Below are 13413 nucleotides of genomic sequence, written 5' to 3' on the forward strand. Positions count from 1 at the left end.
TTTTGTCCGAAAACTTTCTATGGAAAATATTTTTGTGAAAAATCTGATTTTCTTCTCCCATCGTTAGCCTGCACAGCGAAACAACCCTTAAGCACTGTGAGCTGTAGCACAGCAGGTTAATAAAATCATTTGCATTTTATCAAAGACTAATGAAACGTTCTCAAAAAAGTTCCAAGTCTGTCAGTATCTGCTGATGTAATTTCATTAGTTTACAGTAAAATGATAGGTCCTGGTCACCCTGCTTATACATATTTTCAGTGACCTCTTACAGAATAGGAGAAGAAGTGTATACTGTTAGGAAGGAAAGCAGGTAAACTCAAGGTGAAACGGTCAGCCTGCCTCAGCCTACTTGGAGTGAAGGGAATTGTGATTTCTGAGGAATAACTGGGGGGAAGCACAGGTTTTCACTGATAAACGGAAATATAGCCCAAGTGCCACAGTTTGGTGCTGAGGTGACAAATGACTTTTGAAATCCAAAAGTCCAGAGCAACCACCCAAATGGCTTGGAGAGCCTCTGCTCCCACTGCTGCCACAGGAATAGATGTGCATGCCTTTTTCTTCTGTTTAACAGTAAAGCCCTCCCTGTGAGTGGCAAAGCAGTGGTGGTAGAGTCCAAAGAGTCTACATGAGGGAAGCTCCCTGACAAGAAGGACAGCTTTGCCTCAGGTGGCTTTGGCTCCCTAAGGGTCAAATACCTACTGTAAAATGACATGTCCTTGAATTTATATTTTAAATAGATTAAATACATATAAAATAAATACTTCAAAGTAGCACCCTTGGCAGAACAAACTCTTTCTCTCTTTCTTTCTCTTTCTCTTTCTCTCTCTCTCTCTCTCTCTCTCTCTCTCTCTCCCCCTCCCTCAGATGCATGTTTTTTCAGCTGGACAAGTTCTGTCATCTGTTTCACAGGATTCCCTCTCAAAATGTTTGTGCCAACACCTCTGAGGAGCAGTAGAGTATGGGGAGGAAAGAGGGGATGAAAAAATTGTGTGCTGCCAGTGCCAAGACTGGTGTTTAAGATATGTATCTCCCAGCATGGGATAACCACCTTCCAGAGGTGCCTGTCTCTATCCATTGACCATGTAGGTGAAGAAACTTAGATGAATGAACCCATTTAGGTGCCAAAGCAGAGGTGCCTGCTGCCCATCGTGAGCCTTAGAGCACGCTGGGTCTCTAGCTGACACTCTGGAGGGTAAGTCCTTCGTCGTACCTGCCAGGCCTGTGCAGATATCTTCTCTCTGCAAGGATGTCTAAAACGGCGCTAGATGTGTTTGCCTGGGCACCTGAATTGCTCTTAAAGTTCAGCTTGAGACAGTTGTGGTTAACTTCAGTTAACAACATGTGTGATGGTCTCTTGCTTGTGTTACACACAAAGACCACACGTGGACATCCTCTCCCAGCCTTTATGACCAAGTCTGGAGCTGTCTACAGGAAGGCTCATTGTGAGTCTCTCCTTGTGTGTGTGGTGGGGAGCAGAGTACAGAAAACAAGTATGAAACCAGTGCAGCCAGTGCTAACCAATAACACACCCCTGTTTTTGTTTTAGTGGCTGGAAAAAAAAAAGGAAAATAGCTCAAATCATCCTTGAAAGAAGGTGCTTTTTAAGTGGTTATGCAATGAAATAAAGGAACAATTTCCAAAGGAGGCATAGACCCCAAAAGCTAGTGCTGAGGAGGACTTGTGGTCTTGCATCTCCCTTCTCTGTGCTACCCTTGTGCTGGATATCATCTGTGGCGTTGTGAGCATGTGCCTGTGGCTTCCAGCAGCATCCCCCAGCAGGAGCAATTATTCTACTTGTGCACCTGGGAAGCAATTGCTGCTGCCATGAACTAGCAGTAAAGCATCTCGTGTTACTGGCCAGTAGGCTTGAGGGCTTCACCTGTTCCATCGTTGGCTGCCTACCAGCCCTGTAAAGGGAGTGGATATCTTTTATTCTGTGTCTACATTAGCCATAGGAAGGAAATAATGACTGGAGGAGTTTCTTATTCCCTTGCAAGAGTGTGTGGTCCAAGCTGCAGTCTCACTCCATGTACATGAGTTTTAATTCATTTTTAAAATGTTATTTTTTAAAAAGAGCTTACTGAGAAATCTCCCTCTTGCTTTCCAGTGTATCCATGGAAGGCCCATGTGCTTAAAATCCTTGGGCATGCCATGGAAGATACAACCTGTTTTAATTATAATATGTTGTTTGCTGACCATTAAATAAAGATGGAATAAATTGTCCCATTTTCTGTCTCCGGGGCTGGTTGTTTAAGCATATTACTCATCTGGGGAGAGTGCATTGTACTGCCAAGGCTGAGAGCACACACATTTATTGTTAGTAACAGCACAGGGATGACTTGCTTTCCTGTAGCCTTGTCTTTTGTTCGTGAGATTAACTTGTTTTCAACATTGCAAATTCAACGTTACGGAACAATTCCAAACTCAGTCATTTGAGAGCTAAATATGGTGTTCCCTTCTGTAGAAGTGCAGGGTTTTCCTTTCTTGAGTCTGCTTTTGAGATTTTACAGCTATTGCTTAGAAGTGGCACAGTGTATCAGGCTTTAAATACAGGGGAAGGCAAAGTGTGCGGGTGGACACATGCGGTCTTCCATTGGATCTGTTCTGCTTGCCAGTGAAAGTATTGCATCTGAAGAGTTTATGGACTCAAACATAATGGCACCTTTAATCCAAAATCTGGCATGTCCTCAACCCCAAATCAAAACTATTTCATATTCAGAGCTGGGGACTCTGCTTAGTCCCCTCTCTGATTCTTGACCCTACTGCAAAGTCAAGTTTCTTCATTCGGGTGTGAAATATGGGTTTAAATGCATGATGCTGTTACCCTTCGTTTTCTAACAGTGATAGATTTGTTGACTTCAATGACAAGATGGAGAAGTAGGAAGAAGGACTGATGTAAATGAATGTGCTCATTTATTCTGCCCTGTCTAATATGATGCAGCAGTCAAGACCTTGCTTTGTTTTGTGCTTAAACAGATTCTGTGGAGATGTCTTAAAAGTGAGGCTTGGGCAGGTGCACGTGAAAAGGATGGAGAAGAGCTTCACTGCTACCTTTCAGCACTCGTGTCAGAGCTTGCTGCTAACTTCCAGACGGAGTTCCCACCAGAAACCAAGCTCCAAAGCCATCAGCGGGTTTGATCTGTGGTCCCTTACCAGCCGTGCTGCTGTGAATCCACGGCAGCAGGAGGTCATTGCTAGGCTTAGATCTCCAAAGAGTCCCCTGGGGAGCACGCTGCCTTTCCCTCAGCCGCTGCAAAGACAAGCGGCTTCCAGACGCCCGTGCCCATCCACCGTCAGTTCCTCGCTCCAGCTAATGAATTAATAACAGCACGGCAACTTATTAGTGCTCTCAGGGCACTTCCCAGCACCTCCTGGTGTCTCAGTGGAAGAGGGGAGAGCAGTCTCTTTGAGGCAGGGGAGATTTTATTCCCTGTCACATGGAGCACGGTGCAGACTGCCTGTCACACAGGTGAGGAGACCTGTCTTCAAAGAGAGGAGGGAAGGCAGCGGCTGGCTGACGTCTGGGCTGCCTCCCGCCAGCCAGCCCGCTGGCAGGGGATGAATATTGCATTATTCCCCGGGAACAAAGGATCCGGATTCTTTGCGCTTATAGGGAAAAGGTTGGAGGCAGCTCCAGGGCACTGTGTGAGAGGAAATAAAAAAGCAATTGTAAATCATTATAGCCCAATGAGGGGAGGGAAAAAAAAAAAGGAGCCTATTGTGTTTTATTACTGCACTAAATCAATGAGAAAGGAGGTGGGTGATTTATCAAGGTGGAATCCACATTGCTTACAATGCCCGAATTTGCGTTCATTAGAACATCAGTTTTCTGATCAAATGATTTTGCTTTCATTAGCCTTCTTGTACATTCAGCCCCACAAAAGAGCTTGCTCCTGCTCTCAAGTAAAAAATCCCAACTGCAGAGAAGTGGAGTGGCAATGTAACTCTCCCTCTCAAGGTGAGCACAATTAGATATAAAAACCCTAGCAAACCCCAGGGCCCCCAAATCTCTTTACATAGTCACAGCAATAACTAATAATGCTGAATGCTCTGACTGGCCTTTATCCCTGTTATTGAAAGCCAGCACTATGGCATACACTAGCATAAATATCACAAACAGCAAAAAGAAAATTGAACAACAGCAAAAAGAAAGTTGAACTAAGCTGTTCGACAAAAGCTTTGTTCAAAATTAGGTGATGGTCAATTCCAAGCATAGAAAGAACATTGTTATAAAATGCTTTAACTTCACCTCCATTGTCAATATTCCCCTTTTATATGCTATCTGTGCTGTTTTATTGCACTTTCTCTTTTCATTAATCCCTGATCCTCCATAATGTGGTGGGACAGCTTCAGCAGACACTCACACATTCATAAGGACAATCGCCGTGGTGACTCCACGTAAATGAATTGAAGGGGAGACAGGACAATGTGTGTGCAGGATGGAAATCTCTTTACAGCTGAGTAGATCTTGGGGCCAGAGAGAGAAAAGATGCCACGGAAGCTATCATGTTGTTACTTGGTTCTGAAAACATCTGAAACATAACATTGGCATAGTACAAATATAATATGTGATAAATGTGCCTGCATGGTAGATACGGATGGAGGGGATGTGAGCTTGGTGGTTGGTGTCTGGAGGAGAAACAGGTCAACTGCACCATAGAGGTAACGAGAGAACTGTAATAAAAATGGTACCATTTGCTAAAAGCTGCAGACTAGCTTTTACATAAGGAAAGGCTAACTAGGTGGGACTATTCAGCTTGGAAAAGAGGTTACTGGAAAGGTTATGGCACGGGCTTATGAGTTATAAGGAACAGTGAACAGCAGACCCTCCCATCCATTTTAAAAACTAAAGGGCATCAAAGAAGATTAGCAAGTAGCAAGCTGAAAACAAACAAAAGAAGTTATTTCTTCACACAGGTAGTAAGCAATGTTCATAGCAGTTGGTGGAAGTGCTGAACTGCCTCTTATGAAACAGTAATTCATAGCAGAAAAATTCTACACGGGCTGTTGAGTTTAAGGAAATTGCCTTTGGCTGGCAAAGTCCTTGAGCTGCAAAGCCTGCAAGCCTGGAGGAGTATCTGGGGAAATGTCTGTACATGCTGGCTCTGTTCTTCTTCAGATGGCCAGATAGGGAACTAGGAGGATCTTTGATCTGACCCAGTAAAGCCCTGCTTGCGGTCTTAACATTCAGGAAGGGTTTCTGTCCCTCTGTTCCAAAGGCTTGTCTGTGGGAGGGTCAGCTTGAAACATTTTGAAAGGTTTTCTTGTTCTTCCACACGCACACTGCTGCTTGCTGGTTTAACCATATGGGTGCACACTCCTGTTGCTACAGCCTGGGAAACTGGCATGCTGAATGGAACAAAATCCCGTGCTTGTTCTTTTAAAGTATGTTTGTAGTACTTTTTAAAACATTTTTTCTAATTTTTTTTCCAATCACAAAAAACACAGCCATACACTAACGAACTAAATGTACTGGGCTTAATTATCTGTTTCTGTACTAGGGAAAGACTTCGGAAGTGAAAGATAGAGTAAGTTACCATTGGAAATTTTGGGGTTCAGTGTTTTCCAAAGTGTATTGCAAGGTCTGCCAGCTCCTGATATGAAGATAGCTACTTCAGAGCTGCTCTAATTTATGCTTATCTTTCTACAGGCTTTGGGAAACAAGTAGCAGGAGAGTAGCACACTTCAATTAAGTCCTTGATGCACTCCTTATCCTGAGGACCATAAGCGTGACAGCCTTTATTGTCTGCTCCTTGTGTCTGCTTCTAGAGGATACACAGCCAAAGGGACAAAGGGACGAAGGGAGGGGAGTCCTCTGTAGGTAGCAGGAGGGTCATTTCTTCTGGTTTTAAATACCTTTGGGATTCTTTTTTTTTTTTTTTTCGCTATTGTTGAAAATGCAGCCTATTGCTGGTGATCTAAGCTCACTTTGGTTTGTCAGAGTAGGATGCAATTTCTAGCGTAATAGAGAATCAGGCCTGCTAGACTGCTGCAGGCAAATTGAACATAGGTTTAGGGACTTCCTGAGCTCTGTTGTCTTTGTTGATTGGAATTCCTCCATCCTCATCATCAGCCCACCCTCTGCATACTGCATCCACTTGCCCAATTCACGTCAGCGAAATGAACAAGAGAATGCGTCCTTCCAAAATGAAAATATCAGCTGGGAACCCACTGCCTTGTCATTTCCCTCCTCCCCACCTTTTCTTGCTCTCTCAGAAATGTTCATGCTTTCATTCCTCCCCAGCCTGCCAGGAGCAGCCACTAGGCCATTTGACTTTAAATGATGAGTCTGTAGTTGGGGAGGGCACGAGGGTGGTCTCCTAAGCATGGCTGGGAGTTATTACTGCAGGTTAATTACTAGGGGAATTTATGTGGTGAGCATCAATCAAATCTTAGGCACATCAAATTCTGCTGTATAAGCTGGCCTGTGCTCAGACTGCATAAGATGACTTTTGTCTTAATATTATTACTTTATTTGTCAACTGAATATATAGCCCAAACATATTCTGAAAACGGGAGCTCAAAAATCCTCAGATGTCGCAGGACTATGAATGTCAGCCTGCACATCAAACATAGAGTTGGACTGCCTGGGGTGAGTGAGTGATTATAACAATTTGGCATTGGTGGGAAAGCGCTGGTAATGGATGACAACACATTGCCTTTGCTTAGGGTTACTGAATCATGTAAGAGAATTATGGAGTGAAGGGTAATATGCATGGGCCAGTTCTGCTGGTGGGAGTGAGGGAATGCACCAGACAAAAGCAGGCTTGTTGCACTGGTATTTCCTTCATCAGATGAGAGCCTCTTTTAAACACGTGCAAACAAATGCATATTGCTCCCTTCTGGAACCGAGAAGACAATGTTTGCCAAATAAAAATGATCAGTTGATCCATGGTAATAAATGCTATTTTTAACCTTTCCACACAGGATACAAAAGAACCAGAGGGGAAGAAAACTGCAAAAAATGAAATATGCTTTGAAAATACTCAGCTGCCCCATTAAAGCCAGAGCCCAGGCCAAATAGTCAACCTGCTCCCTACATTGTAACACTTCTCCTGTCCCCCAGTTCCTCAGTGCTTCCTCTTCTGCCCTGTGGGACACATCTTGTTGGTCCCAAGCTAAGGGTGCCATCCCATCTTGGCCTCACAGAGATGACTCAGAGAAAGGTGTGTGAGACATGAGCTGGACATTCCTTGCCCATGGGCCTTGCCCTTTCCCGTGCTGAAAACACTAGGGTAACACTGCTCACTGTGTTTCGACCAGCACAGAGCTTCAGGGATTTCGTGAGCTGCTGGGATCTGGCAGCTCTGGGACGTTGTGGAAGTACTCTGCACTGCTGAGCTGGTATTTCCAGAGGAAGGAGTAAGCTGAAGCTTGTTTCAGTTTTTCACTGCTCTAGATGTTCTCATCATCTGAAGTGCTTCAGGTGAAATCATGGTTTGGGAGGGCCAAATCATTTGGCCATCATTTGGAGGGCCACAAAGATGTGGTCACCAATTTCCTCAAGCACTTAACCAGGTGTGGGCATAGCGGTGGCTGTGAATGCCTGTCCCCTCTGGGCCACCACAGAAGGGACATGGGCTCAGCTGGGATTGCAAGCTGGATTTGGCCCTCAGGTGACTCCCTCATGGAACTGGGTGCAAAGGAAAGGCCTATCTGATATTAGGTCAAATGAATTAAATGATGACAAATGAAACTCAGTAACCTACAGATTAACAGTTACAGTGGACAAATGTATTTTAAGGAAAAGCCTGAAAAAAATCACAAGGGCTATAAAAAGGTATGCAAGCTCACCCTTTACTTTGTAAAACCATTCTGTTTAAAGCTTTTATGGCACTTTCACAGCCACAAGATGCAGAGCGCACAAGAGCAGGGTTGTAAAAAAGGCCGGGAGCGCACATCAAGTACCAGTTAACACAGGCACTGCTGCAGCGACTGCTGCTCGCTGTGGTGAATTGGTGTGAGGAGATAAACTGTGCCGCGCTCAGAGAGCCCAGCGATCGATGAGCCCCCATCGACGGCCCGTGCTCTGTCAGCCTGGAGTGGAAAATCTGCTAAACGTGTGCCTGGTTCAATAAGGTTTTCCTATTAACATTCCTCCGTTGTAAACCTTGGGCATGTGCCATGTAACCACAGAGGGAAACTCAGGAGCGTTATTGCCAAGAGGGGAGCACATGGCCCCCGGGGTGGTGTAGTGGGATGTCATCTGGTGTTGGGAGGAGAATGAAGGCAAGAGAAAGAAAGAAGTATGGGTGGGGAAAAGCAGAGAGTGTGAATGCTAAGGAGAGGCAGTTCATAGAATCGTAGATCAGCCCAGGTTGGAAGGGACCTTGAAAGATCATCAGGTTTGATCTTTTGTGGGAAAAGGGAGCCTCGGTGAGGTTATCTGGCACCCTGTGCAATTGCTTCTTGAACGCTTCCAGTGATGGGTCTTCTACCGTGTCCCTAGGGAGGTTGTTCCAGCGATGGGTTGTGCTCACTGTTGTAAAAAATGTCATTCTTCTATCAAGAGGAAACCTTTCTTGGTGTGGCCTGTACCCATTACCCCTTGTCTTCTCCATGGGGCTGTTTGTGGAGAGAGAGCCTCCACCCTCTCCTTTGCCACCCGTTAAGTACTACAATACTGTGATGAGGTTCACTGATGGCTTGTGGATATTTTCAATCATTATATCCCCCATATTGTTGACACAGTTACTAACAAGGATGACATACTGCACCACTTAATGTGGCTGTTAACCCTATCCTACTGATGTATCCTTCCGATGGGAAACAAGATTTAGAAATGTTGTAGAAAAGACCCAGAGGCTATTTTTATTTTTCAGCTGGGGGTTATGAAGTGCCAAAGAGAGGAGGATCAGCAGCTGGGAACTTGGAAGAGGACGGGGAATGTAGGGACCAAGCTCTCCATGACTTTCCTGTTTGGCACTTTTCCTGGTGAAAATTTCAGCTTTCACGGTGAAGAAAGCAGCTACTGTTCATCTTCAGAAACCCTCTTTTCCAGGAGGAAAAGAAGTGGATATCTGGGTGGATACCAGAGAAAACTTCATTTCTTCAGTGACCACCTTTCTCCTGTGAATAGAGTTGGAGATTTATAACATATCCATGCCATGCAGTAAGGTCCAAGGCTATGTTGAGAGCTATGAAGCTTATAGGCCAAACCCTCCCCAGCACCCTCCAGTTTTATAGCAGAAGGATGCGTCCCTCTGCTGTTGCTGGAGCAGTGCAGAGGGAGCTCTGTGCATCAAGACTGGCATTCCCAAGTGGGCCGTAATCTGCTCTCACATAAATAAACAGCATGTAGCTGTCACAAAAGCTTTCATGGATGCAGGGCAGAAAAAAAAGAGAGGATAAAGATATGTGGCAATTGAAATATTTTTTATTTGAATGAGCCTGATATCCCATAGAGCTTTGCCAGAGTGGGCTCTTGTTAGGAAAAGTAAAGCCAGGCAACTGAATGCTTTTTTATTCAGCAAAGTAAGGGACTGCTGCAGCTGAGCTGATGCTCTCTGCTGACCTATTCCTGCCCTGATGAAGGTGAAGCAGACACTGCCTGGAATGTCATTGTCACACAAAACTTCAAGCATTGTCCTCAGATCCTCCAACTTATGACCCTCCTTAAGCCAACAAGCTGACTGATTCCTTTTCCTCCTGCTTTCCTTTGTGGTGTCTAAGCAAAACCAACTTTTTCTGTGGGTTTCCTGGAGTCTGCAAAATGCCTTGATGGGTAGGAAATGCACCTCCAATTTATTGACCAGGTCATAAAATATTTTAAACCCTATAAACAGACAAATAAGCGAAAATGGCTAATCTAAAGACATATGAAGTGCTCAAGAATCTATTCGCTCCAGGATTTTTGCCAGTTTGCAGCTGCAGTGGTAATTTTGGTGGCTGTGGTTTTAAAGTAGAACAAGTGTGGATGCTACCCTGGTTAACGTACAATACAATGCTAATGTAATGCCAATTATAGATAAACATCTTAATTAAAAACTGAGGAAAGCATGCTTAGATATTTTCTAGAAAGTGAGATTGGAATGTAATCTGAAGCTTTATGAATGCAACGTGGGATAAAATAATCTTGATGTTTTGAGGCTTTTCACTTGGAAACAGCATTTATTTTGAAACAGTGAGGCCCTTCTGCACAGTAGTGATCCTGTTTTCAGAAAAGCTGCCTACCATGTTGACAAAAGAAATCAGGTTTTGTCCTCAAACACATATGAATATTTTTTATGTCTTGAAATAAAAGAGCACATTTTCAGAAAAAAAGGGCTAATTGACCAGCCTGTGCGATTATTGAAACATGAGGCATTTTTGGCAAATGCTCTACACAATAAGGCTGTTGTGGTCACGCAGTCAGCTTATTTTTGCTTGCTTCTCACAGATGCCTGTTAATAAAACATGACAGCTGAATTCAGACCTGATGCAGGCAGAGTCTCTAAGTTCCCTGCTGCTCTCAGGGTAAGAAACATAAGTGGAGAAGGATGCTAATGATATTTTGCTGAGGACAGCTGAGATTAAACAGCAGTTGGGTGTAACATTTGGTCGGGTAGTTCAGAAGCATCCCTGGCCACATCCTCTGGTGGTGCAAGTCGGAGGTCCACTGCACTCCATGGGCTGTGTTCCTTTCTCCTGGGATGTTCAGGCTCAGCACTACTGCCACTTTCTAGCCTGGCTTTTTATGCATCAGAAGTCTCTGAATCAAATCTCTAAGGGGTACGTAGGATGAAAAGTACAATGAATTTAGGAGCAGCTACCCAGAAAGCTAACTTAGTGATAAGAACTTGCTAATGAAGTACTCGATTTAAAAAGGAACTGATATTTGAGAGTTACAGGCCAACAATGTAGCTCAAAGAAAATGTTTCAGGCTCTCAGATGTCCCAGCTGATTTTTGAGCTGAATAGATATCAGACAGTCAGAGCTATCTGCACACTGGAGACTAGTGCGAAACGTGCTGCGAAGTCTGCCTTCCAGCTGACAAAACAGTCAAGCCATTACGAAGCAATCTGGCTAGCATTATATCTTTTAATATATTTCCAGACTTTAGTTTCTGAGATCTCCAGAGGATCATGAGCCTCCAAGGTCATCAGGGTTTCGACCTTTCTTTTATTGCCATAGCAACCAAAGCTGTCTTTAGTGTTTAAATTAGTTAATCAATTGCAGCCCTTGATTTACGCTGGTTGGCAGCAGCCATCCTTGAAAGCTATTTCTTGACTAATATGTGCTTTTATCACAGAAGGGTATTCCCACACCTCAGCTGAATAAGATCCTTTGATAGAAGAATTCACTTCATCATCTGAATTCAGTGCCTTATCAGGGGCCAACTAGCACGAATTACTATTATAGATTTATTTTTTTTCCCCAGAATCATCTTAATTCTGGTTTACAACCCCTTAGAAGAAGACAGGGGGTCACTTAATTGGGAAAAAGCACAGGCTCTAATTGCTTCCATAGAAGAGGAGAAGGTTCCACCTTTGAACTGTGTGTAAATGAAATTACAATGCACAAACAAATTAATCACTTCAAAGAACTCTTTTGAGTGAGGTCAAAATAGGAACCACTTTCTGTTTAACTGGCATATTCTGATAATCCCCGATTCTTCTGAGAAATATCGTGGAATAACAAAGTGAGGGCAAGGTCACTGACTGAAACACCCTGGGACCTGAGGCTGTCCATTGATTTACTGGGTGGGTCTGGGTACATTAGCAATCCCTCTGTGACTCAGTTCCCTGAACTGTGAAGTAGAGCTAATGCCTACCTTGCTCAAGTGGCATCAGAAGGGTTAATTAGTGAGTGTTTTCTTGTTTCAAATGGCACCTTCTTCTCTAGGTCTCTTCTGCTGTACAACAGGGGTATCTGCAGAAGTGCAGGTGCTTGCAATCAGTTCTGCCTGTGCTCCAAGCTGTCTTAAGAGAGTCACAAGTTCACGTGGATGGGAAGGGGCCTCTGGAGGTCTCTAGTTTAAGCTGCTGCTCAAAGCAAGTTGTTCAGGTTCTGTTGAGACAAGTTTTGACTATCTCCAAGAATGGAGATCAGGACAACCTGCAACTTGAGCTGACACTGCTTCACCTCTGCAGAGATGTATTTATGAGGACTGCACTCTCCCAGCAATACTTTTTTGTGCACTAGTACTTTTTCATATTTTAATAGGTTTGCACTTAAACCTGCTTTGCCTTCTTAGGCAATGAGTGAAGTTAGGCTGTGACTGTTTTGTGCCTCTGTAGGCACATCCTAACAAATCACAAACCCATGCTTTCCACAGCAACTTCTGAATGTTGGTCAGGCTCTGATGCGTCAGTTTTCTTTCTTTGGGTTTTCTTTCCCTTCCAGTCATTGGTGGCAGCTTTACAAACGACAAACATACAGAAAGTTGGGAAGTTCTTGCAGAACTACTAGAAAACAAGGATAGTGTTTTCTCTGTTTTGGATTTTTTTTTTCTCATCTAGATTCTTGGATCTCCCAACCAACAACATTTAGCTGAAATAATGTACATGTATCTGGTGTACTGCCTATCAGAACCTATAATTCAGTGGGTTTTAGAGAGGGGTATGGACTCTGCAAAGCAAAAGCCACGTACTGCTCAGTTGTGAAAAAGCACCGTATTTTTGACTGATGAGAAGTGACGAGTGCCGTTTGCAGAGTAAAAAAATAATCCCTGCAGTCCAGCATGGTGGTTATTTCCTTTGCCGTATGGTGGTGGCCCCTCGGGACGTGTTCATCGGGGCTCACTTCTGACAACGTGACCTCATCATTATGCTAAACCTATGTTCTTCCTGTCTTTAGACAAATAGTCTTGCAACCCAAATGAGCAAGCTCTTTGTTATTTTAAAGAGTGGCTGGTACCAAAGCGAATCATTTTTCTTTTGATTAGCATTTTCAAAGGATAACCTTCGTGAAATTTCCGCAGAGGCTGCTTCTGCTGCACGGTGCATCTGGTTGAGTTTTAATCATTTAACAATTCTTGGCCTCAAAATGATGTTGTTCCTGGGACTTCTTGGAAGTTGTGACATGACGGCCAGCAGGGACAATGCCTTTTTCCTGATTTGCATTCACTGTGTGATGGGATTCATGTTTTACACTCTGTTTTCTGCCAAGAAGGCTGTTGTTGAGGGGAAGGTGAAAGCAAAGAAGAGGCATCTTTGTAATGTGTGATGGGAAGGTACCTGTGAAAGATGTTCGACTGAGTGCCAACTTGGAGAATTAATAAACTCAGAATAATTTTCATATTCTTGCTAAGATCCTTGGACATATTTCCCCTGTACTTCTAAGAGGGCTTTCATTTGGCTAAGTGTCAGTGCATCTTTGATCACAAAGTCGAGAGGCTTTGCCATATATATCAAGTGCTATCAAACGAGCTGACAAGCACCATGTTTGCAATTCCTCTGGAACAGCACTACCCATTTGCAGAGGGATCAATTA

At 43.8% G+C, this 13413-nt stretch overlaps 1 protein-coding gene across 1 annotated transcript in view; it reads left to right on the forward strand.

Moving 5' to 3' along the window:
- The window catches only part of LHFPL6 (LHFPL tetraspan subfamily member 6), a 141286-nt gene that overhangs the window by 71104 nt on the left and 56769 nt on the right, over positions 1-13413 (forward strand). The window lies entirely within an intron of this gene.

Source organism: Anser brachyrhynchus, assembly GCF_964034855.1.
Source record: "Anser brachyrhynchus genome assembly, chromosome: 1".
Taxonomy (NCBI): domain Eukaryota; kingdom Metazoa; phylum Chordata; class Aves; order Anseriformes; family Anatidae; genus Anser; species Anser brachyrhynchus.